The sequence below is a fragment of the Macrotis lagotis genome, chromosome 5, assembly GCF_037893015.1.
Source record: "Macrotis lagotis isolate mMagLag1 chromosome 5, bilby.v1.9.chrom.fasta, whole genome shotgun sequence".
In the NCBI taxonomy this organism is placed as follows: domain Eukaryota; kingdom Metazoa; phylum Chordata; class Mammalia; order Peramelemorphia; family Peramelidae; genus Macrotis; species Macrotis lagotis.
The window spans coordinates 4,141,227-4,163,033 of NC_133662.1; the positions used below are offsets into that span (position 1 = coordinate 4,141,227).

Below are 21,807 nucleotides of genomic sequence, written 5' to 3' on the forward strand. Positions count from 1 at the left end.
CAGATTATAAATGCTTGCTTGATTAATTGAAGAATCGCCTGGGACAAGGAGAAGTTATTCTCCATGATCCACTACTTATATGTGTTAGAAACAGAGCCTGAACTTGACCCCAAAGTCAATCCTCTACCTACTATGTCATAATGCTTTTTGCCAGTATCTTTAGCCCCATTTTATAAATGAGGAAACTGAAATTCAAAGGAATAAATTAACCTGCCCAGGGTCACAACCCTAGGAAAGTGTTGGGTAAATTTCATGCCAGGTCTCCTGACTCCAACTCTAACACAGTTTCCTTTCCACCAGGCTTCTTTTGTCCCCAGGAGTTCTTAACCTAGGTCCTTGCATAGATTTCAAGGGGTCTGGGGAAAAAAAAATTACATCTTTATTTTTACTAACTTCTATCTGAAATTTTGCATTTCCTTCAATAATTTAAAAACATGATTTTCCAGACCGCCAAAATGGCTCATGTCACAAGAAAAATCAAGAATACCTGCTCTAATTCTAAAGAATTTATTGAAAGACAGCATGATGCCTGCAAAGAACATTAGCTTAAAAATCAGAAGATCTGGGTTCAAATCCTTCCTCTGACACTTCTTGCCTGAGGGTCCTTAAATAAATCACTTATTCTCAAGCTGCCTCAGTTTCCTTAGTTGTGATAGGAAATTGTCATTTAAATCCCTAAACATTAAAATCCCTTCCAACTCCATATCTATAATCCCATAATAATGACTGACTGATACTGGATACAATTCCTGAATGTGCTTCCTTTAAAGAATGTGTTTTCAGGGCGGCTAGGTGGCACAGTGGATAGAGCACCAGCCCTGGAGTCAGGAGTACCTGGGTTAAATGCGGCCTCAGACACTTAATAATTACTTAGCTGTGTGGCCTTGGGCAAGCCACTTAACCCCATTTGCCTTGCAAAATCCTAAAAAAAAAAAAATGTGTTTTCATATACTCTTGTTGGGCAGGGTGCAGCCAGACTCAGAGACAGATGACCTTATCCCTCCCTCAATTTCCTTCTCCAGGCTAAGTAATCTCAAACTTCTAACTATCCTTAGGAGCCTTTCATTATAGCTGTGGTTTACCTGGGAACCTCCCAAAGGTCTCCAGGTTCTGATCTCAGCCTTCTGGTTGCCTTGTTCCTTTGTCTGACTCTAGGAAACACCTACACTGTACATAGCTAAAACCTTTCCCCTCCAGTCCAGGACTGCCCAGTCTCACGGACACTGCATTCCCTGTCCAAGGACCTCCATGAATTTCATCCCTCCCAAGAGTGGCTGCTCCCAAACCCAGGAGTAAGTACATTGTTCTAGAGAGGTAGATATTGGACCCTGAAAATCATTCCGGGTTGAAGAGCTTTATGCCTAAGATTACAGAGAAACAACTTTCAGGAAATTGGAGAATAGCTCTGGTCACAGGGACTGTCCCAACTGAAAGAAGTTAAAATTAAAATAAAGTTCTGTTTGCTTCTTACCTGCGTTGTGAGACCAGGCTAAAATTTCTCCACTGACTGGTTGCCAGCTGTCCTTCCCCAACCAACTCTCCTCTCTCCTACTCCTAGACACTGAACTTTGATCTTTCACTCCAGAGACACTCCCAATTGGGAGTGTCTTCCCAGGTCTGGTCTTGGTGAATACTCCCAATACACATTTTCCGGTTTACTCTCTCAACCCCCCAATCTACTTTAAGGTCCCTTCATTCTGGCTCCCTTCATCCATCTAATGCATTTCTCCCTACTTTTCTTCTACTGGAAAATAACCCTCTGGGTGGAAAATAATCAGAATAAACATGACTTCTGGTTTTGCTTTTCTCATCAAGTACTATGTGACCTTGGATGAGTCATTTCATTTCTTCAAGTCTCAGACTCCTTCTCTGAAAAATAGAGATAATAAGCTCAGACCTGACTACCTCACTGGGTTCTTGCAAAAATGAAGTGAAAAAAATTTATTTGAAAAAGATTTGAAAAGGGCAACTGAGTTCTAGTTCTGTCTCTGCTATCACCTGTGTAACCCTGGTGAAATTGCTTTCCCAAGTGTGGTTGATTCTTTTTGGGTCTCAGTCAGCCCATTTCCTTAATACGGTAACTCACAGAACATATAATGTTAGAGTAGGGAGCCAACTTTGAAGTCACCCAGTGAATCAAAAAAACAATCAACAAACAAATATTAAATTCCTACTAGACCCTAGATGTGGTTTTAGGCACTAGAGATACAAAGATAAACAACTACCCTCTTTTCTAAAGGTTTTTGTTCTAATTAGAATATTCCAACTTCCTCACTTTACCAATAATTGAGACCCTAAGAAGTAAATATACTTGGGGCGGCTAGGTGGCGCAGTGGATAGAGCACTGGGCCTGGAGTCAGGAGTACCTGGGTTCAAATCCTGTCTCAGACACTTAATAATTCCCTAGCTGTGTGGCCTTGGGCAAGCCACTTAACCCCATTGCCTTGCAAAATCCTAAAAAATTCTTCTGGGGGGGGGGGAGAGTCCCTGAGTCCCTATTCTTTTCTTGGATACCAAAAGGTATTTCCTGAGCAAAGGATGTTACCTTCAGTCCTGTGTCAAAGAAGGTCCCAGAGAGACTAGACTGATACAGATTCCAGTCACTAGTCTCTGCTTTCCCATGTTACCTATGATATTGAGGAACAAGATGGCGCTGGAGTCAAAGTCAGGAAGACCTGAGTTCAGATTCTACCTCAGACATTTACTAGTTGGATAAATTATCAAATTTCCCTCAACCTTGGTTTCCTCTTCTGTAAAATGGGGAGGATGTGAGGACCAAAGTATTTTGTAACCATAAAGCACAATTTAAATACTCGTTGTTATTATTATTATTATCAGGAAAGAAGTCTCTCCATCCTTTCTCTCTGCTATGCTGTGTTATTCTGCCCTTGTTTTAGATGCTGCCTAATCATGGATAGAAAAAGGGTTCCTGCTCTGTGGCTCTCTTAGGGCATTAGTTTGGAGTGAAAGAATATGACTGAGATGGGGGAAAAGAAGAGGTAAGATCAAAGCAGCAACTTTACTTTTTTATACTCCTGGGTCAGCACCCAAGCCTAGCCTGGTGTGAATGTGAAATCCATGGGAGCAGTGGAAGTGAGAAAGGAAATGATTGTGCAGTTTTCACAGTGCTGAAAACTCAGGAGAGACACTCCACTCTTCAATTCCCATTCCCAGGACCACCCTAAAATAGTCACTATAATTCACATCTATTAAAGCTTTCTAAGTTAACTCACAACAAGAAGTGTTATTTATCCCCATTTTATAAAGGAGGAAACTTGAAGAGATGAAACTGTTTTTCATTCTACAGGTCCAAACTCGTTTCCCTACCCCAAGTCCACTTTCTGTGATACCACATTCCATGCCTGTCTCTAGCCCTTTCAACCTGAATCTGGCCTGGGTGGCTCACATATGTTCTTCTTCCCTAAAGAAACAAAAAGAAAAATCATAGAATGGAGAACTTAGAATACCAGAGCTGAGACCCATTTCACAAATGGGAAAACTGAGACTCAGATAGAGTGACTTTCCCATGATCATCTAGCCGATGAGAGGTGAGGCCAGCTCCAGGTCTCATGGCTCCTAGTCCTGTGCTCTCCTTCACAAGGTAGGTAGGAATTGGTGCCATGCTTCTCTCCCTAAATTAGAACCCAGGGAGAGGGGTAAGATCCACATAATGTCAGGATCAGGAGGAACCAAATAGAACAGGGGAAACAGATGAGATGGGGAATCCTTCAACACTTCCACACATGCATTAGCATGTGCATATATATACACATAAGCATACAGATCCCAAATATATGGATCCATGCTCTGCTTTGGAATAATGATTCCCTCTTATGCCCTGGGCTGAAGTGGGGATGTCAACAAGGAACAAGAAATCTCCTTCTTGTTATCTTTTTCACTCTAATCCAGGAAAAAAATCAGTCTTCCCCACCCAACCCCTCTAGTCTCTGAGTCAGACAGACACAAGTTATCTTCCCCACCCCTCTCACCCAAGGGCCTCTGTTATTCCAGAAGCCCCCAGCACTCCTCACTAGTTCTTGGTGCAAAGGTAACTGACTGTCCCTCTGGAGTGCCTCACCCCCTCCAATGGCTTGGCTGCCTCCCTCTGCAATGCACATTCCTCTCTTCATTCTCCTCCCCCCCCCATCATCTTTCAGAGCAATGCAGCAATCAAGAAGGAGTCCTAGACTATGAGGTTTGGGCAATGTGGCTGGAGGAATTAGTAAGGGTTGAAACACCTTGACTCTGACCCCAGGGGTCAATTACACCTATTTCAGACATGCCCACCTGCTCAGCCCTGGATCATTAGATGGAGATGTCAGGCAGGAGGCAGGGCTAGAGGAGGGGGTGAGGTGTCAGCTTTGGTGGAGGTTGAGACAGGAAAGGGTGCTGAGGTAAAGGACTTGAGAGTTGGAAAAGATGTCATATATCTTTTAATTCAATCCAATTGGAATTAGCTTTCAGAGCTTTTGCTCAGAGGGATGGTAAGGGACTAGGGGGAGGGCATGTTTCTCGGGGCTTCAGGAGGGATAGGGAGTGGGGGTCATCCTGTGGTAGATGCTGCATTCCTGGAGCAGGGAGGAAGAGTGAGGAGATCCCCAGCTGTAAACCACTCCCTTCTAAGATTGGACAATAAATAATTCCACAATCAAAGCCCTCCCCAGAGAGGGGAGGGAAGAGGAAAGGACTGGAGGAGGGCAAGGGGCCCAGGGAAAGCAAGGATTCTGAATTAGAAAACTCTTCCGGTCTTGACAGTGACCAAGTGCCCTTTGCTTCTTCTCTGCCCTGTTCTCACATATACCAGGGATGAGGTGGGATGAGAGCATGACTACACACACACACACACACACACACACACACACTGCCCCAGGAAGCATCTACATTTCAGCACTGACTTGAGCATGGAGGAACAGGGGACATGTAAGAATTTGGGGGAAGAGGGGATAGAAGTGGGGTACCAAGCATCTGTTTCGTCATCTGTAAAATCAGGAGCTTGAGCCTTCAAGTCCCCCACCACTGTAGCAGGCTGGGATTTCCTGGGATAGAGTTTGGAGTGCTGGCCCCTGGACCTGGCTGGGGCATTTTCCTTGGAGCGCCATCCAGTCCAGCCTCTTCCCCTTCCTGCCTATCTCAGGGCTGTCCTTCACTGGATCCCTCTCGAGTACACATAGATGCCCCTTCTCTTGTGTGTTTGGGGGGGGGGGGGGTAAGATGAGTGAGGAGGGTAGAAAGTAGATGAAGGGAGCACTAGAAAAGCTATTGGGCTTCTCCCAGCATGTCTCCTCACAGATTCTGCCCCTCTCCCTTCCAACCCCCGCAGCCTCATTATGCCCAGATCCTGGAGCCTTTTCCCTATGTCTGCCCTCTGCCCAGCTGGGTGCCTACCTGGGCCTAGCCAGGGCTCAGGAGCCAGCCTCCCTTCCGAAGAGACCAGAGAAACCGACTGCTTGTTGGAATTAGTTCTCGTCCTCCTCCTGCCCTTCCTCTGGCAGAGACAGGGGAAGGGAACCCGGCGGCTAGGCAGGCAGCCCCAGCTGCTCCAATTGCCTCCACTCTGCCTGTGATGAGACAGTCGTACCAGGGCTACAGACAGCCAGCTTCTCTCCCTCTCTCCCTCCCTCCCTTCGCCCTCCTCCTTCTCCTTCTGTGCCCGCCTCCCTCCTTCTCCAGCCACCCACCTCCTTCTGCAGGTTTCCATGGCAACTAGGCAAAGCACATTCTGCTTCCCTCCAGTGTAGACTGGGCATACACACACACACACACTCACACACACATATCTTCTACATACAATCTGCATGGGGAACACACCTGTCCCAAATACGTCACAGATGGTGAAGCATCCCACTGCAGGCTTGCCATTCCCCAACCAACACATGCATACAAACAAATACATACATATGTGTGTGTGTGTATGTGTAGACACAAGAGTTCAATCAGGACTACCATATCTTTTCTCCACATTCTGAGCTATTCTTCTACACCTGTGTTCAGCACCCAAGAGAATATAGCCCAAATTAACTGCCAGAAATGGTCATGTTCATCTATCTGCACACACACACACACACACACACACACTCCCTCATGTGTGCATGAATGCGCAGATATGTGTCTATTCAGAGATAGAAAGACATGCCACATGTGTGCATATATGCATTTGCAATAGAATGTTACAAATGTGGGTTATGTAAGACTTATAACCATTCAGCAGTTAAGCGCCAGTCTTGGAGTCAGAACAATCTGGATTCAAGTGTCACATTTTGGCTATCTAATTCTGGGCAAATCAATGAATCTCTAAGTGCCCCACATAATTTTCTAAGACAAAATTACAGAACTGTTGCTGATATTTTTGGATAGAAGGACTTGCCTTACCGAAACAGATTTAATCATATCCTTAGTCAAAAAAAACCCCCAAAACTCCAAACCACTTAAGAGTATTGACTAATTATGCACACAGGAAAAACCAAATGGATGAAGAATGTCTATTAATCAGAATGTTTAATCTTCTGCAGTTGGATGGGTTTAATCCAAGAGCAGACAGAGAAGTCTGTCTTGTACAGACAGTACAGTGAATATACATGTGCAACATGTATCATCCACGATACATGGACATCCACAGTATTTCAGGAATAGAAATCCATGGCATCTTTTTATGCAGAAGCAATATACACATATAAGATATTCATGTATATCTACATGAATTAATAATGCAAATATAATTCCTAACATACATACAATATACACAAAAATGTCCTAGACTCAGAGATGTGGATCAGCAATTGGAGGAAAGTATGTTGGGCAAAGGATTGGAGTGAGGGGGAAAGGATCCCACTGCCTTTCCCAGTTACCCTGGAGATGTGAGCTGAGCTTTTGTTCCTTCTTACCATTAATGGGGGGATGAGAGGAACTCTTGGACTATTTTCCTTTCCCAAAGTTTCCAGAGTCAGACCTGGAGAGGACCTTGGTGATCATCTATTCCAATTCTCTTACCAAGATGTAAACTGAAGCCTACTATGAGGAAATGACTGTTCAAGGTAAGTGGCAATGCTATGACTAAGAACTGACCCCTAACCCTGTGTTTTTCCTATGTACTATGGTCATTTACATTCTTCTTTTCCCACCCAGCATTATGGACTGGAGTCATGCAAAAAAAGCAAAAGCTACAATGGATTACTCATCCTTCAAGACCTCTTACTGTTTTCCATAGATAATAGGCAATATCAATCAATCAACATTTATTAAGTAGCCACATTGTGCTAAACATTGAAGCTACAGAAAGAGATAAGTTCCTGCCCTCAAAGAGCTTACAATTCAATGGGAGAAACTATATGCAAACAAATACATATAAGATAAATGGGAAATACTTAACAGAATTATTAGGAATCAAGAGAGATTGGAGAAGGCTTCCTATAGGAGGTTGGATTTTAATTGGTACTTAAAGGAAGCCAGGAAGGTCAGGAGTTGGAGAAAAGGAGGAAGAGTTTTCTAGGTATGGCGGACAGAGTCCCATGAATGTTTCTAAAGATCTGTGTCTCCCCACCTATAGCTCCTGAGCAAATGAGCATTTGGTATATTGGAATGAACTTTTGAGTCAATTCTGATCCTTACTAACTGTGTGACCCTGGGCAAATCTCTTTGACCTTTATCTCTCTCATTCTCTTCATGTATAAAATGAGTGTTGGTTATAGTACCACCTCCCAGTATTGTCAGATCAAAAGAGATACTTTGCATAAATGCTAACTATCATCATTAAATTCCAGAGCATTAATTATCTATGAAGTACAAAATTCTCAATAGTTTAGTAATATTAAACTTTGTTTCTTTTTATTCCTAAATTAAAAAAAAAAACCAACAAACTAAGAACGAGGATATCCCATCTGTTTAAAATGTCAGCCAGATGGGACAAAGGCAGGCTACATTCCCTTTCAGCCCGAAGTCTGGCAATTCTACCTAAGGAGAAGTCAGACTTCAGGCTGGTTCTGGGAATCTCAGAGTAGGAGTCAGGACCCTGGCCAGCCCCTGACAGCCTGAGAGAACCAGGGGAAGAGGGCATGAGGGGAAGAGGGAATAATTCTCCCCCCCTGGAGCAGGGTCTCCCTAGGGAAAGAGGAAGTTGGATACTGAGAGGGCTGAGGCTGGGTATTGAGTTCCCTGGTCATGAAAGCAGAATACCCCCCCCCCCATCCCCATTACCTGGCCCCCAGGTCTGGCTCATCTTCTAAAGAGCCTGGCTGCCTCAATATTGGGCCCCAGGGACAGATGCTCCCTCTCCTTTACTCTTCAGCTGCCCCTCAACCTGTCTATCCTTTTTCTTCCCCATCTGTCCTCTATCCCCCATCTCTGCCCTAGATCCTGCCTCTGTCTTCAGAATGGCACATGCACAAAGACAGATCTTTGGTTTGCCCACCCCATTTCCTTTCTCCTTAAACACCATCACCAGAACCTACCCTGGAAGCCAGTGGGGGAAAGGTCTTCATGATCTTAAATCTTGATTTGGAGGAGCTCATATGCTTGAAGATCCAGAGCTGAAAGAGACCTCAGAGGCCTGCTAGTCTGGATTTCTCCTTTTATAGATAAGGAAACTGAGGCCCCCCCCCAGGAATTTCCAAGCTTCAAAACTGAGATTAGAACCAAAACCTAACCCTCTTTTCACAATATAATGTTCTGGTTCTTCTTCACTGAAGTCTCCTCATTCCCTAGGTCTAGAGACAGAGCAGGAGGCTTCTAGATTCCTCTCCTCCCCCTCCCCCCCACGGTGGGGTAGGGACCAAAAGAGTGGGGGATAGTGAAGATTCAGCCAAGGGACCTGCCTATGGAGTCACTGACCTCCCCATTCCCTCCACCCCTGGAAACCCAGAGTGCTCCTTTGCTCTGAAAAAAGCTCAGAGATTAAACCGAAGAATCTCTATCTCTAGATCAACTGTAATCAGCACTCATTTGCTGTAATTTGGCATTTCATTTGCATCATACTCGTGGAATGACAAAATGTCTGAAAATCCCTCCAGTCCCCACCCCACCCTCTGGTTGTTATGAATTGGATTGAACTAGTTTAGAGAAGTAAAATAAGTTAGCCATTCTCATCTAGCTGACCATCTGCCCTAGGAACCCGGAGGGAAAAAAAGCTTGGGGGCTGAGGCTTATGTTGGGTTAAAGCTACTGGAGTGGAGGATGGGGAGGAGAACAGGGGAGAAAGTTGTCCCTTTCCCAAAGAGGACCAATGACATCAAGACAGTGATGTCTTGACTTGCAAGTGAATTGGATTTAAGTTAGGCAGAGCTGTGCAGAGTCATTAGCCTCACTCTCTCCTCCAGAGTCATTGGAGTCCAATGGAAAGACATGGGTCCAGATCACTTGGGGATGGTCCCCAGGGAGAAATTTAAGAGTTTCTTGAAGCACAGAAAGGTCCTGACTACCCCACTCCCCTGCTCCAAAGCATCAGTGACTCCTATCGCCTATAAGACAAAATACAAATTTCTTAATCTGATATTCAAGGCTATTCTCCATGGTATACTCTACGTTGCAGTCAAGAGAGATTGGAGAATTCCCTAATTTCTTCTACTCTTCTGTCTTTGAATATTTTCCCAGGCTATTTCCTAACATTGAAATGCACTCCCTTCACAAGTGCATCTGTTGAAATCCTCCAAATTTAGCATTCTTCCCACTGTATACTGTTACTGCTGCTACTGCTAACAGCTATGGGGTCCACTTGTGTGGGTTTCCCTCATGGAATCTATCACCACCACCAAATAAAGAATGTTTTCAGCTTCCCCAAATGTGCTGGGCATCTTCAAAAGAAAAGCGAAGACATTTGGTCCCTCCCTATTCTCTGATGATCTAAAGATTTAAACAAACAAAACAAAAATTGCTAGAAGTAGACTTATGGAAGGATACTGGTCCCCTAAATAGCTGTAGAAACACTCAACTTAATTCAACATTTATCATATATTTGCCAAGAAAAGAAGGAAATAAGTATTTAGTTTATTTTCTGAGTGCTCTTATATAGATACAGCATTCAAAGAAAAAAAGAAATAAGTATTTATTAAATACCTACTATTTACCAGGCACAATGTTAAAAATGTTATAAATATTATATTATTTGATCCTTTCAGCAACCCTAGGAAGAAGGTGCTATTATTATAATACCCATTTAAAGATGAGGAAACAGAGGCAGATAGCACTTAGGGTACTTAACTAAGGTCACACAACTAGTAAATATTTGAGAACAGATATGAACTCAGGTTTTCCTGATTCCAGACTCAGCACTCTATGAATTATGACTTCCATTAGGATTAAATGAGATGAGGACCAAAAATATCAAGAATGAAGGACTACTACCAACAACTATCAACCACAACCAACAACCCTGGTAACTAGGTTCTGTTATTATCTATCTCCAGTTTACAGTTAAGGAAACTGAGGCACAGAAGCTATGGTTTTACCAGGGGTCACAGAGCTAATGTGTTCTACTTATTTAGTAACTAAAAGGAGTTGACAGGTAACATAGTAGATACAGCTTTGGGCCTGGAGTCAGGAAGACTTGAGTTCAAATTTGACTTCAAGATACTAGGCAAATCACTTAACCCTCTTTGCCTCAGTTTCCTCATGTGTAAAAATGATCTGGAGAAGGAAATGGCAAACCACTACAGTATCTTTGCCAAGAAAAAGCCCAAAAGGGCTCAGGAAGAAACTGAACGGTAACCTATCACAAACACTCCAACACTACTTGCATTTTTAATCATATTTTAATGTCTTGATTTTATAGGACCTACCTTGCAGGATTGTTGTAAGATCAAATGAAATAAAAATTGGGAAATGCTTATTAGCTTACTGCCTGGCACATGGTTGATACTTAATAATGCTTATTCCTGCTCCCCCTTGATCTTGTAGATATATCAATTCTCTCTAAGATCTTGGAAATCTGATATCCATCCAAGATGTTTTGCTAAAAGGTTTTTCCTTCATTACATATCTATTCATCTTATTCTAACTGTACTTATTTTTCATGCAAAGGCTTTTTATTTTTATATCATAGAAATAGTAGACTTTTTTGATTTATTTTTACAATAATCTCTATGTCATGGCTGTTTATAAATTCTGCCCCTACCCACAGTTGCATTCAATGGGCAACGTTGCTTCTTACTTGATCTTGTTGAGAAAGCTTCCTGTGCTTTTCCATGTCTTTAAATAAGTATTTTAATTCCTGTGCTTTTATTGTAGTTCCAAATTGTTTTCCAGAATGGTTAGACCCATTCACATTAGCATTCCTGTCTTTACACACCCTATCTAAGGAAAGACAAAAGACTATTTCTGTCTTTTGTCATCTTTGCCAATTTGCTAGGTGTGAGGTGAAGCCTCAGAGCACCTTTAATTTGAATCTCTTATTGTTAGTAATCTGAAGCAATCTTTCATATGATTGTTAATAGTTGGCAATTCATATGCTTTTACCATTTCTTACTGGGAAATGTTTAAACTCAGTCATATATTTGGATGACCTGCTCCTGATAAAGCTGCAGAGCTTTTTGCAATCTCCACTTTTTTTTCTAAGAGTTCACTTGATATACATATATACATATATACATATATACATATATATAGTAGCATTTTATTAGGAACTGCAGTAAAGTTCATTGATCTATAGTCTGCAAACTCTATTTTTTTATTTTTTGAAAATCAGAAGTATATTTGCCCTTTTCCAGATTGGCTGTCCCTTTCTCATTCTGTTTGATCTTCCAAAGATCACTGAAAGAGGCTTACCAATCACATTTGTGAGCTCTTTCAGATGTGAGAGATACATACTTACCTGGACTTGGTGCCTTGAATTCATCAAGGATGACTAGGTACTATCTTACCATCTTATTATTTTTTTTTTGCTGTTATTCAGTCATTTCAGTCATGTCATATTTATAATCCATTTGTAAGTAATTTGCTATTTCCTTCTCCAGATCATTTGACAAATGAAGAAACAGATAAACTGAGATATCTGAGGCCAGGTTTGAACTCAGGAAGAAGAGACTTTCTGTCTCCAGGTCTAGTACTCTATTCACTTTGCCATCTAGCTTCTTCCTTCCTATTTATTTTGGGTATACTAATTCTCTTATTAGTCATTTTTGTTCTTTCCTTTCCAGTTCAAAGATAATTTTTCTGGGGGAAAAAAAACCCCAACCCAGAACCAAATTAAATATTAAGTTACTCTGTCTTCTCTATGATTTTCATTGTCCTGTTCACCTCTTATTCTCAATATAGCTTTCTAAAAAATCAAATCCCTTTTATTGTCCTTAGCTTCAGCCCATGCTGAATTATAGTGGGCCACAGGCTTTTTTTTTTTTAGTGCTCCAAATTTATTAGTTCCTGTGGAGTACAAAGTAAACGAAGTTACTGAGTCTGCTATAAAGAGCACAGATGACTTGAAAAGTTTGAGATTTTTTGAAAGTGTGATTCCTGTCTTCATTTTTTGGTGTTTTGCTTTGGTTTTTCATTTTAAAAAGAAACAAAGCTCAACTATTTCTACCCTTAAGCAGTATTCCTATTTTAAGGGGCTAAGAAGAAAGGGGAAGAGAAGGAAAATGAGGAGCAGCTGGGAGGGTTCTGATGATCATTCAGAAGACCCAACCCTGGTTTTGCTGGGCTTACTGACCTGATAGTTTCTCATGGCCTTCTGAGCCAGGTGGTGAATGACCATGTCAAGTACAGTTTAGAAGGCTTCTGAATGCTCTCTAGAGATTCCACTGTGATTCTTATGTAGAGATGCATCAGCTTCCCAAAGAAGATTGTCCACCAATGATCCATGTATGATTTTAAGACCAAGATGGTGGGGAATTACTTCCCCAGAGTAATCCCCCAACAGTGAAGCTGTTATTGGAATGAGAACTCATGTTCCTTCTGAAGTTGTCATGGGTTCCTACATGTGGACCCTTGAATGGGATTGTTGCCATATTGCTTGTTTTTGTGATGATGCCAAAGGTTCCAAAGTAACCTCTGTGGGGAAATGGACTAAATCATCACTGACTTAGCTGGGGGGGGGGGGGGAGAATTCACTAGTCCCCAGAGTCCATTTGTTGGGAGATCATAAGAAGATACTATACAACCATGAAATGTAATAGAGTTCTTTGGTTTTGGACCACACTTTTTAAAAATTATTCTCAATTACCTAATCTTGCATCCATCTTCTGAATAAAAGGCATCTCCTGATTTGCTAACATTGGACATTCCTTATGAATATCCCAGGCATAGGAACTAAAAAATTACGAGTTCAAATATTACCTTTAGCTGTGATCTCAGTAGAACAAAGAGGTGAATTCTAGAGAGTGCAGCAATAGCATAGGTACTCTCCTATAGAGGACACCCTTGTTGCATTGAGATTGGGGTTGGGGAAAGGCAATAAGGAGAAAAGAGAGAAAAGAGTTGTTTGCTATTACCAGCAGCACCATGACCTTAAAATAAGACAGTTGATTGTCAATAAGTATTTATTATGTGCTGAGAATACAAAGAAAAGAAAAGGCAGTCTCTGCTATTGAGGAGGGGGACAACATGCAAACAAATATATACAAAGCAAGCTAGATACAGGATAAAAAGGAAGTAATTAATAGAGGGAAGGCACTAGAATTAAGTGGGGCTGAGAAAGATTTTCTGTGGAAGGTAAAATTTTAGCTGGGACTTAAGGGAAGCCAGGGAAGTCAATAGGTAGAGATAAGGAGGGAGAGGCATGAAGGACAAACCCAAGAAAATGCCAGACCAGAGATGGAGCATCTCCAATGCCATTGGATAAAAAGTTCATAGGTTGAAGAGGAGTGTGTAAGAAAAAAGAAGTGGGATGATGATGATGATGATTGTGTTTGTCCTTCAATCTTGAAGAAGACCGTGATATCAGGGAGGTGAGGACATGACAAGCATGTGAATTGGATTTGAGTGAAGGGTGCTGTGCTAAGTCACCAGCCTCACTTTCTCCTCCAGAGTCATGAGATATGATTCAGGACAATTGGAGATGGCCCTGGATTCAAGGCAATCAGTGATATATGACTTTTAAGTAAATGTCTGAAGTCAAATTTCAACTCAGGTCCTCCTAACTTCAGGGTCAACACTATCATCTAGATGTAAGAAGTGGAATAAGTGGAATACTAAAAGATCGCAGTAAAAGCAAGGAAAAGTCAGAGCTAGAAGGAGACTTGGGAAGGAAAGGGAGAAATAAAGTTTAAGAGAATGAATGAGCAGATCATTTTAGCTCTAGGAGTCAAGTCAAATTTGAATAATTTTTAGATCTGGCTCCATTAGTAACTTGTCTTGTGACCTCAGGCAAATCATTGCCCCAAACTAAGCTTTAGGAATCAGACTAGATCTTGAAGGTTTCCAGTTAATAATAATAATAATAATAGCTGACATTTTATCAGCAAGAGGCAGTGTGGCTTAATATTAATAAAAATAGTAGGATTTATATAATTCTTTAAAGTTTGCAAAATATCAGAATCAGAAAAAACTGAATCTCCAAAACATACTGGCTATATGACCCTGGGCAAGTTTCTCCAGTAACTTTCTATGCTGAGCAGATGCTGATATGAATTAGTAGAAGGAATATTTTCATTGGAAATTCCCTGTACCAAAGAACTCATTGATTCAATCCAAAGAATAAAAGTTAAAATTTATATAATGGCTCATGTTTATAAGATGCTTTAAACATGGAGAACAGGAATGAGCTATGGCCCACCTACATGAACAATGGAGCCTGTGGGCATGGTGTCCAACCAGACACTTGTAATCCCCTTATCTCTTTCTGGGTTTCCTCACTCACTCACTCAGAGAGTAGCAGGTCTGGAGGTTTTCCCAGACATGGGGCCATCCAAGTCCATGACCACGTGGCTACAACTCAACATCTCTTTGAGAGTCCTGGGATAACTGTCCTGCAGTGGGGAGGGTGGCAGAGATACACTCCTACCTCTCACCATTGTAACTCCTGAGCCCCTGCACTATACTTTCCATTTATACAAATCAGTCACAATGACACTACTGATTCTTAAACATGAAACTGACTTAGCAATAAGGCAAAAGGCAATGGAAGAAAAGAACAGAAATAAACAAAATATAACAGTTCACCCATAAGTCTACAACTTACTCTCCCACTGATGCATGCAGAATCTGTGGGGGAAAGTGGGAACACCTTACAAAACATTATCAGAGTGCTACATGAGTGGTGAAACTGTTATGTCCAGAGCAACTCTGGACTACAGTCCTAGACATTCTAGTTCTTCAGGGATAACAAATTGTACCATGCATCATCAAGTAAAACCACTGATATCTGCTCTCCTTCTGGGCAAAGCCATTTCTCTGTTACTCTCAAGCTATTAAAGCCTGCAGTTTTCCTGCTCATAGTATTCTTGAATCCAGGATTATTACAGTGACTGGAGCATTTGACCTTGGAGTCTGGTGACCTGGAGTCTAATCCTAGTTCTGTCACTGATTAGCTGGGTGACCATAGGATAGGTGCTTGGTCTGGAGCCAGGAAGATTGGGGTTCAAATTCAACCCTCAAACTAGCTGTGTTTCCCTGGACAACATCTGTCTGCCTCAGTTTCTTAAAATGTGAGATAGAGATGGTAATCGCACTTCCCTCTCAAGGTTGTTTTGAGAGTCAAATGAGGTAATATTTATAAAGTATCCATACAGGGGTGGCTAGGTGGTGCAGTGGATAGAGCACCGGCCCTGGAGTCAGGAGTACCTGGGTTCAAATCTGGTCTCAGACACTTAATAATTACCTAGCTGTGTGGCCTCGGGCAAGCCATTTAACCCCATTGCCTAGCAAAAACCTAAAAAAATAAAGTATCCATACATAGTATTTATTACAAACTTATTTTCTTCTTTCCTTCTCTTTTTCTTTCTTTCCCTCTTCCTTCCTTCCTTTTCTCTTCCTTCTTTCCCTGCTTCTTTTTCTCTTTCTTTCTTCCTTTCTTCCACTAAACCTCTCTGACCTTTAGATGGTTTCTAAGGTTCCCTTCCATCTCTGACACCCTGAGACAAATTACAAGAGGTGTGACTATAAAGGAAGGATGATTCCAGGGGCCATATGAATGATTTGGTCTCTTTCCCTTACCCGTTTGAGTTTTGGGACTGGATGAAGGAGAGGGAGAATACAAATCAGAAGCAGTTCCCAAGAAGAAACTCCCACAGGTATCAGAACTTAACCTAACTGAGGTCCTCTTAATATAGTTCACTGAACCACTATTAAGCCCTATTATGTTTAATCAGCTGTGTCTTTAACACTCTAAGTCCATGGTTTTTTACTTTTGCTTGGGAACAATGAAAATCTTGAGGTTCTTTCTCCTCTAATACTCAGGTTCCTCTAACATCGTTATTGATCATAATTTCAGCTAAATAGTCTTTATTAACATGACCCTCTGGAAGGGCCAGACATGGCCTTGGTCAATTGTTCTTTACCCATTTAAAAAAGTTTAAGGATGCTTATCTCTGCTTTCTTCCCACAAGTCTTTGGTTATTCCCAGTCTTGGAAATATCATTGTGAAATAGAGAAAGTTAGTTTCTGAAGTCTTTCTATTCCCTCTCAGTAAATGATAGAATTTCACAGTTAGAGAGGCAGACAGTGGTTAAGTAACTTGCCAAGGATCACCCAGGTAGTTAGTGTCTGAGAATGGATTTGAATCCAGATCTTCCTGACTCCAAGTCCAGCCTTCTACCTTATTTGTCATGTAGGTACCTAACAAACTAAAATACTTTGTAAAGTCTTATAGTAATGTCAACTATCATTGGTATTACACTTAGATATGAATGAAACTACTGGATATAGTGGATAGAAGGTTGGAATCAGGATAAAAGGTCTGGTTTCAGTGCAGAAAGAACCCAAAAGATGTGGGTTTAAATCCAGCCTCTGATGCTCACTACTTATATGATCACGGGCAAGTCACTTAATTGTCCTCTGTAAAATGAAGGGGTTAGACTGCCTAGTCAATACATACAGTTAATAAATATTTGTTAAACTTCTATGTGCTGGACACTGTTAATCCCTAGGGATACACAGAAGAAATAGAGTTCCTGCCTTCTAATGGAAAAAGACAATTCAGAAAAGGAAGTTCAAAAATGGGGAGCACTAAAAGGCACCCCACTTGGGGACATGAGGTTTTGGAGTTGAGATCAAGCAGAGCAGCTGATAGGAAAATTAGATGGCCTCTAAGATTCCCTTCTGGGCAGCAAGGTGGCACAGAGGAAAGAGACAGGAAGATTCATGTTCCTGAGTAGAAATCTAAACACAGACAAGTTCTTATTGCATGACCCTGGGCAAGTCACCTAACCCTATTTGCTTCAGTTTTCTCATCTGTAAAATGAGTTGGAAAAGGAAATAGTAAACACTCCAGTATCTTTGTTAACAAAACCCAGGTCACAAAGTGTCATACATGACAAAATAGTTTCCCTTTCAGCTCTAGCTGGTTGAGCTATTCAAATCTTATCTTAGAAACTATGAACTTGATCCTTCTGAACCTCTGGAAGCACTCTTAAGATTTATCTGGTGCTTTACTGAAGGCTTGTAGGGAGTTTCCACAGTTAAGAACTGGAGGGTGCTTGATATGTTGATATATTAACGAGAGATAACCCCTTCCTAAGTAATTTAGAGTTGTAAACAGCACAATCTCAGACCAGAGATAACCCAAAGGAACTCAGGAAATTTAGGATTTAGAGATTTAGAGCTAAGCATCTATCTATTTTATAGATGAGAAAAATGAGACACCCACCCCTCCCAAAGGTTGTAACTTTTAAAAAATCATTATTTATTTATTTATTTCTTACATTCATTGAGATTAAAAAAAAATTGAGTTCTAGTTCTTTAAACACACACACACACACACACACACACACACACACACACACACACACACACAGACATCACTGCCCACCCATTGAGAAGGCAAGAAATATGACATCAATTATACATTTGAAGTCATGTAAAACATTAGTCATACTGCAAAAACAAAGCAAGAAAAATAAAGTGGGGAAAAAAGTATGCTTCAGTTTTCACTCTGACTCCATTCAGTTCTCTCTCCGGAGGTGGACAATAGAATTGTCTTGGATCTTTGCATTGATCAGAACAGCCAAAAGTGACTTGTTCAAGGTCACACAAGTAGTAAGTGACTGAACTGGGATTTGGATCTAGGTTTTCTGATGCCAAAGCTGGGACTTTTCCATGAGGGATCCCTGAGAGTAAGGATGATCTTGTTTTAATTATTGTTATTTTTTCCATCACTTTCTGATCTTGACTATTTCCAAGACACAGCCTCACTCTGAATATTAATAATTATCTTTCCTGAGCTGGTCTGACCTGGCTCCAGTATAATCCTATAAAAAGTGTGTGTGTGTGGGGGGGGGGGCCTAGGTGGCATAGTGGATAAAGCACCAGCCCTGGAGTCAGGAGTACCTGGGTTCAAATCTGGTCTCAGACACTTAATAATTACCTAGCTGTGTGGCCTTGGGCAAGCAACCCCATTTGCCTTGCAAAAACCTCAAAAAAATGTGTGTGTGTGTGTGTGTGTGTGTGTGTGTGTGTGTGTGTGTGTGTGTTTATATTTATATACCTCCAGGATCAAATACAAAACACTCTGTTTGGCATTTGAAGGAAATTGAGGCAAATAGGGTTGAGTGAGCTAAAATAAAAAGCGATCCCTTGGGCAACTAAGTGGCACAGTGGATGGAGCACCAACCCTAGAGTCAGGAGGACCTGAGTTCAAATCCAGCCTCAGACACTTAATACTTACTTAGCTGTGTGACCTTGGGTGAATCACTTAATCCCATTGCCTTGCCAAAAAAATAAAACCAAAAAAGAAGTAATGTCTGTTCTCAAGGAGCTTGCAGGTTCTTCAGATGTACTCTTTGATCCAGTGACATGGGCCTCTTGATTGTTTCATGAAAAAAAAAAACACTTTATCTCTGACCTCTGGGCATTTTCTCTGACTGGAATGCTCTACTTCTTCTACTCTGACTGACCAACATGGCTTTCTTTTTGTCCTAACTAAAACCCTATCTTCTACAAGAAGCCTTTTTCAACTTCTCTTCATTACAGTATTTTCCCTCTAATAATTATTTCCTATATCTTGTATTTAGTTGTGGGTTTTTTTCTGTCTACATCTGTTCTCATTCTCCCATTAACCTGCCTCAATTTCCTTATCTGTAAGATGAGCTAATGAAGGAAAAGTCAAACAACCATAGTATCTTTGCCAAGAAAATCTTAAATGGGGTCGCAAAACATCAAACACAGTTGAAAATGACTGGGGAAAAATGTTGATGTACATATGTATCACCTATCTTTCAATCCATCCATCTATCTATCTTTTCTTTTCCATTGCATATTATGTGACCACTTCTTTACCTCATAGGTAGGAATATTCCTTGAAAGGCATTTGATCTTTTATGGGTGTAGATTGAAACCCTAAAAGATGCAAGTAGAGAGGTCTCCTGCCTTCCTCTCCCCTCCCCTCTCTTCTCCTCCTCTCTCTCTTCACCTTCTCTTTCCACTCTGCTCCTCTCCCCTCCTCACTTTTCTCCTATCTTATTTCTTTCCTCTTTCTTCTCCTTCCCACTTCTCCTCTCCTTTTCCTTCTCTACTCCTCTCTCCTTAGTGAATAAATGAATAAAGAAAGCATTAGTGATTATAATTATACAGAGTTCATTTTTCCCCCACTTTAATTTCAAGCCTTTCATTTTATACAGAGAAGACAAAAAAGAGAAAAAATTGCTCAAGGTCACCCAGTTAGAACTCCATACCCATATTCTTCCAATGAAGCACCCTGGGGGTCCTGGGTATTTGCCAGATGGGGAGGAAAGAGCAAGAGAGGGAAGGACAGAGGCATTGAGCTGTCCTCATATCCTCAACTGGGCAGATGGGAGCTGACAGATATGTACTATATCATCCAGAATGGAATCATCAATGAAATGAATGAAGAGCTGTCTGAATGATCTGTCATTTTCTTTTCATTTTCCAAGCTATGATCCTATGACTCTCTGAGCCCTAGGGTGAAAGTGTGAGGCCATAGTACAGTTCCATTTTGTAAGATTCAATTTGGTTTCAAAAAAATAATTAAATCTATTTTATCTTGGACACTGAGGGAGATAAGAATCTGGTTTACAAAGCATTTTCCATATATTTTGTATCATTTCATCCTCATAACAACCCTTCAAGGTAGATGCTATTATCATTCCCATTTTAGAGATGAAGAAATGAAGGTTAATAGAAGGTTAATAAATGTCCTGCCTGTTACTCACAGAGCTAGTAAGAGGAAAAGACAGGATTTGAACTCCAGTCTTCCTGATTTCAAGCCCAGTAGTTTTTCCACTATGCTACCCAGCTGCTTAGATACAGAGGTCAAAAAGTTCTCTTTACTCCCTTCAACTTGCTTATCTTGGTTGTCCGACAGGAAGACTAGGATACCCTCTCCTGAATACTCTCTCTTCTGTGGATTTTCATCACCCTGCTTTCTCTTGGTTCTCTTCCTTCATATTAAATAGCTCCTTCTCAGTTATTATCCATGGCATACTCACTAATAGTGGATTTAGCTCAAAGGTCTGTGCTGGGACCTCTTCTCTTTTCTCTCTGCATTCTCTTTCACTTGGTGACCTTATCAACTTTCCTAGATTTCATTGTCGTCTGTATTTTTTCAGTTTTATATATCCATACCCAGTCTCTCTTCAACTTCTTGTCCAAAATTGCTAATAACCTTCTGGATATTTTAAACTGAATGCCAAAAAGGAGTTCAAACTCAAGAGGTACAAATCAGAAACTATCATCTTCTCTGTCTTCCCTATGCCATAACCCATCCTTTTTTTTATGTAGGGTACCACCATTCTTCCAGTCATCCCAGTTTGCAATATGTACATTATTATCATTTTCAATTTTATTAATTTTTCATTTGAGCTTCAAGATTTCCAATATGATATTTAATTGGGGATTTTTTTTTAGGTTTTTGCAAGGCAAATGGAGTTAAGTGGCTTGCCCAAGGCCACACAGACTGGATTTGAACCCAGGTACTCCTGATTCCAAGGCTGGTGCTTTATCCACTATGCCACCTAGCCACCCCTAATTGGGGATTTTTATTTTGTTCTTTTCCTAGCTTTTTGGTTGCATGCCCAATACATTGATCTCTTTATTTTATTCATGTAAGCAATTAAAGACAAAATTTCTCCTAAGACTTGCTTTGTCAGCATCCCATAACTTTTGGTATATTGTCTCATTACTGTCATTTTCTTGGCTTATTGATTGTTTCTATATTTGTTGTTTGACCCACTAATTCTTTAGGATTAGGTTATTTAGTTTCCAATTAATTTTAGTCTATATTTCCATGATCATTTATTACATGTAATTTTTATTACACTGAGGGAGATAAGAATCTGGTTTACAAAGCAGTTTCCATATACTTTGTGTCATTTCATCCTCATAACAACAAGGAGGCATTTAGTATTTCTGCCTTCCTATATTTTATTGTGAAGTTTATATGCTCTAATACATGGTCAATTTTTGTTTAGGTGCCATATACTTCTGAGAAAAAGGTATATTTCTTTCTATCCTTATTTAATTTTCTCCAGAGGTCTATCATATCTAACTTTTCTAAAATTCTATTCACCTCCTAAACTTCTTTCTTTTTATTTTGTGGTTAGATTTATCTAATTCTGAGAGAGGGAGGTTGAGGTTCCCTACTAGTAGGGAATTTCTTCCTATAACTCATTTAACTTCTCCTCTAAGAATTTGGATGCTATATCACTTGTTACTGATATGTTTAATATTAATGCTACTTTATGGCCTAGATGTAGTTTCCTTCTTGATCTCTTG

At 40.8% G+C, this 21,807-nt stretch overlaps 1 protein-coding gene across 4 annotated transcripts in view; it reads right to left on the reverse strand.

Annotated features, from left to right (window-relative positions):
- PACSIN1 (protein kinase C and casein kinase substrate in neurons 1) overlaps positions 1–21,807 on the reverse strand; it is a 101,495-nt gene that overhangs the window by 30,161 nt on the left and 49,527 nt on the right. The window contains exon 1 of one of the 4 annotated variants that reach the window (XM_074236500.1): positions 5,386–5,547. The exons of 2 other annotated variants lie outside the window; for them this stretch is intronic. The gene's annotated coding sequence lies outside the window, so the exon portion shown is untranslated. Of the gene's footprint in view, positions 1–1,471; positions 1,543–5,385; positions 5,548–21,807 lie in introns of those variants that run through there. One more of the 4 variants, XM_074236499.1, reaches the window with a different exon arrangement.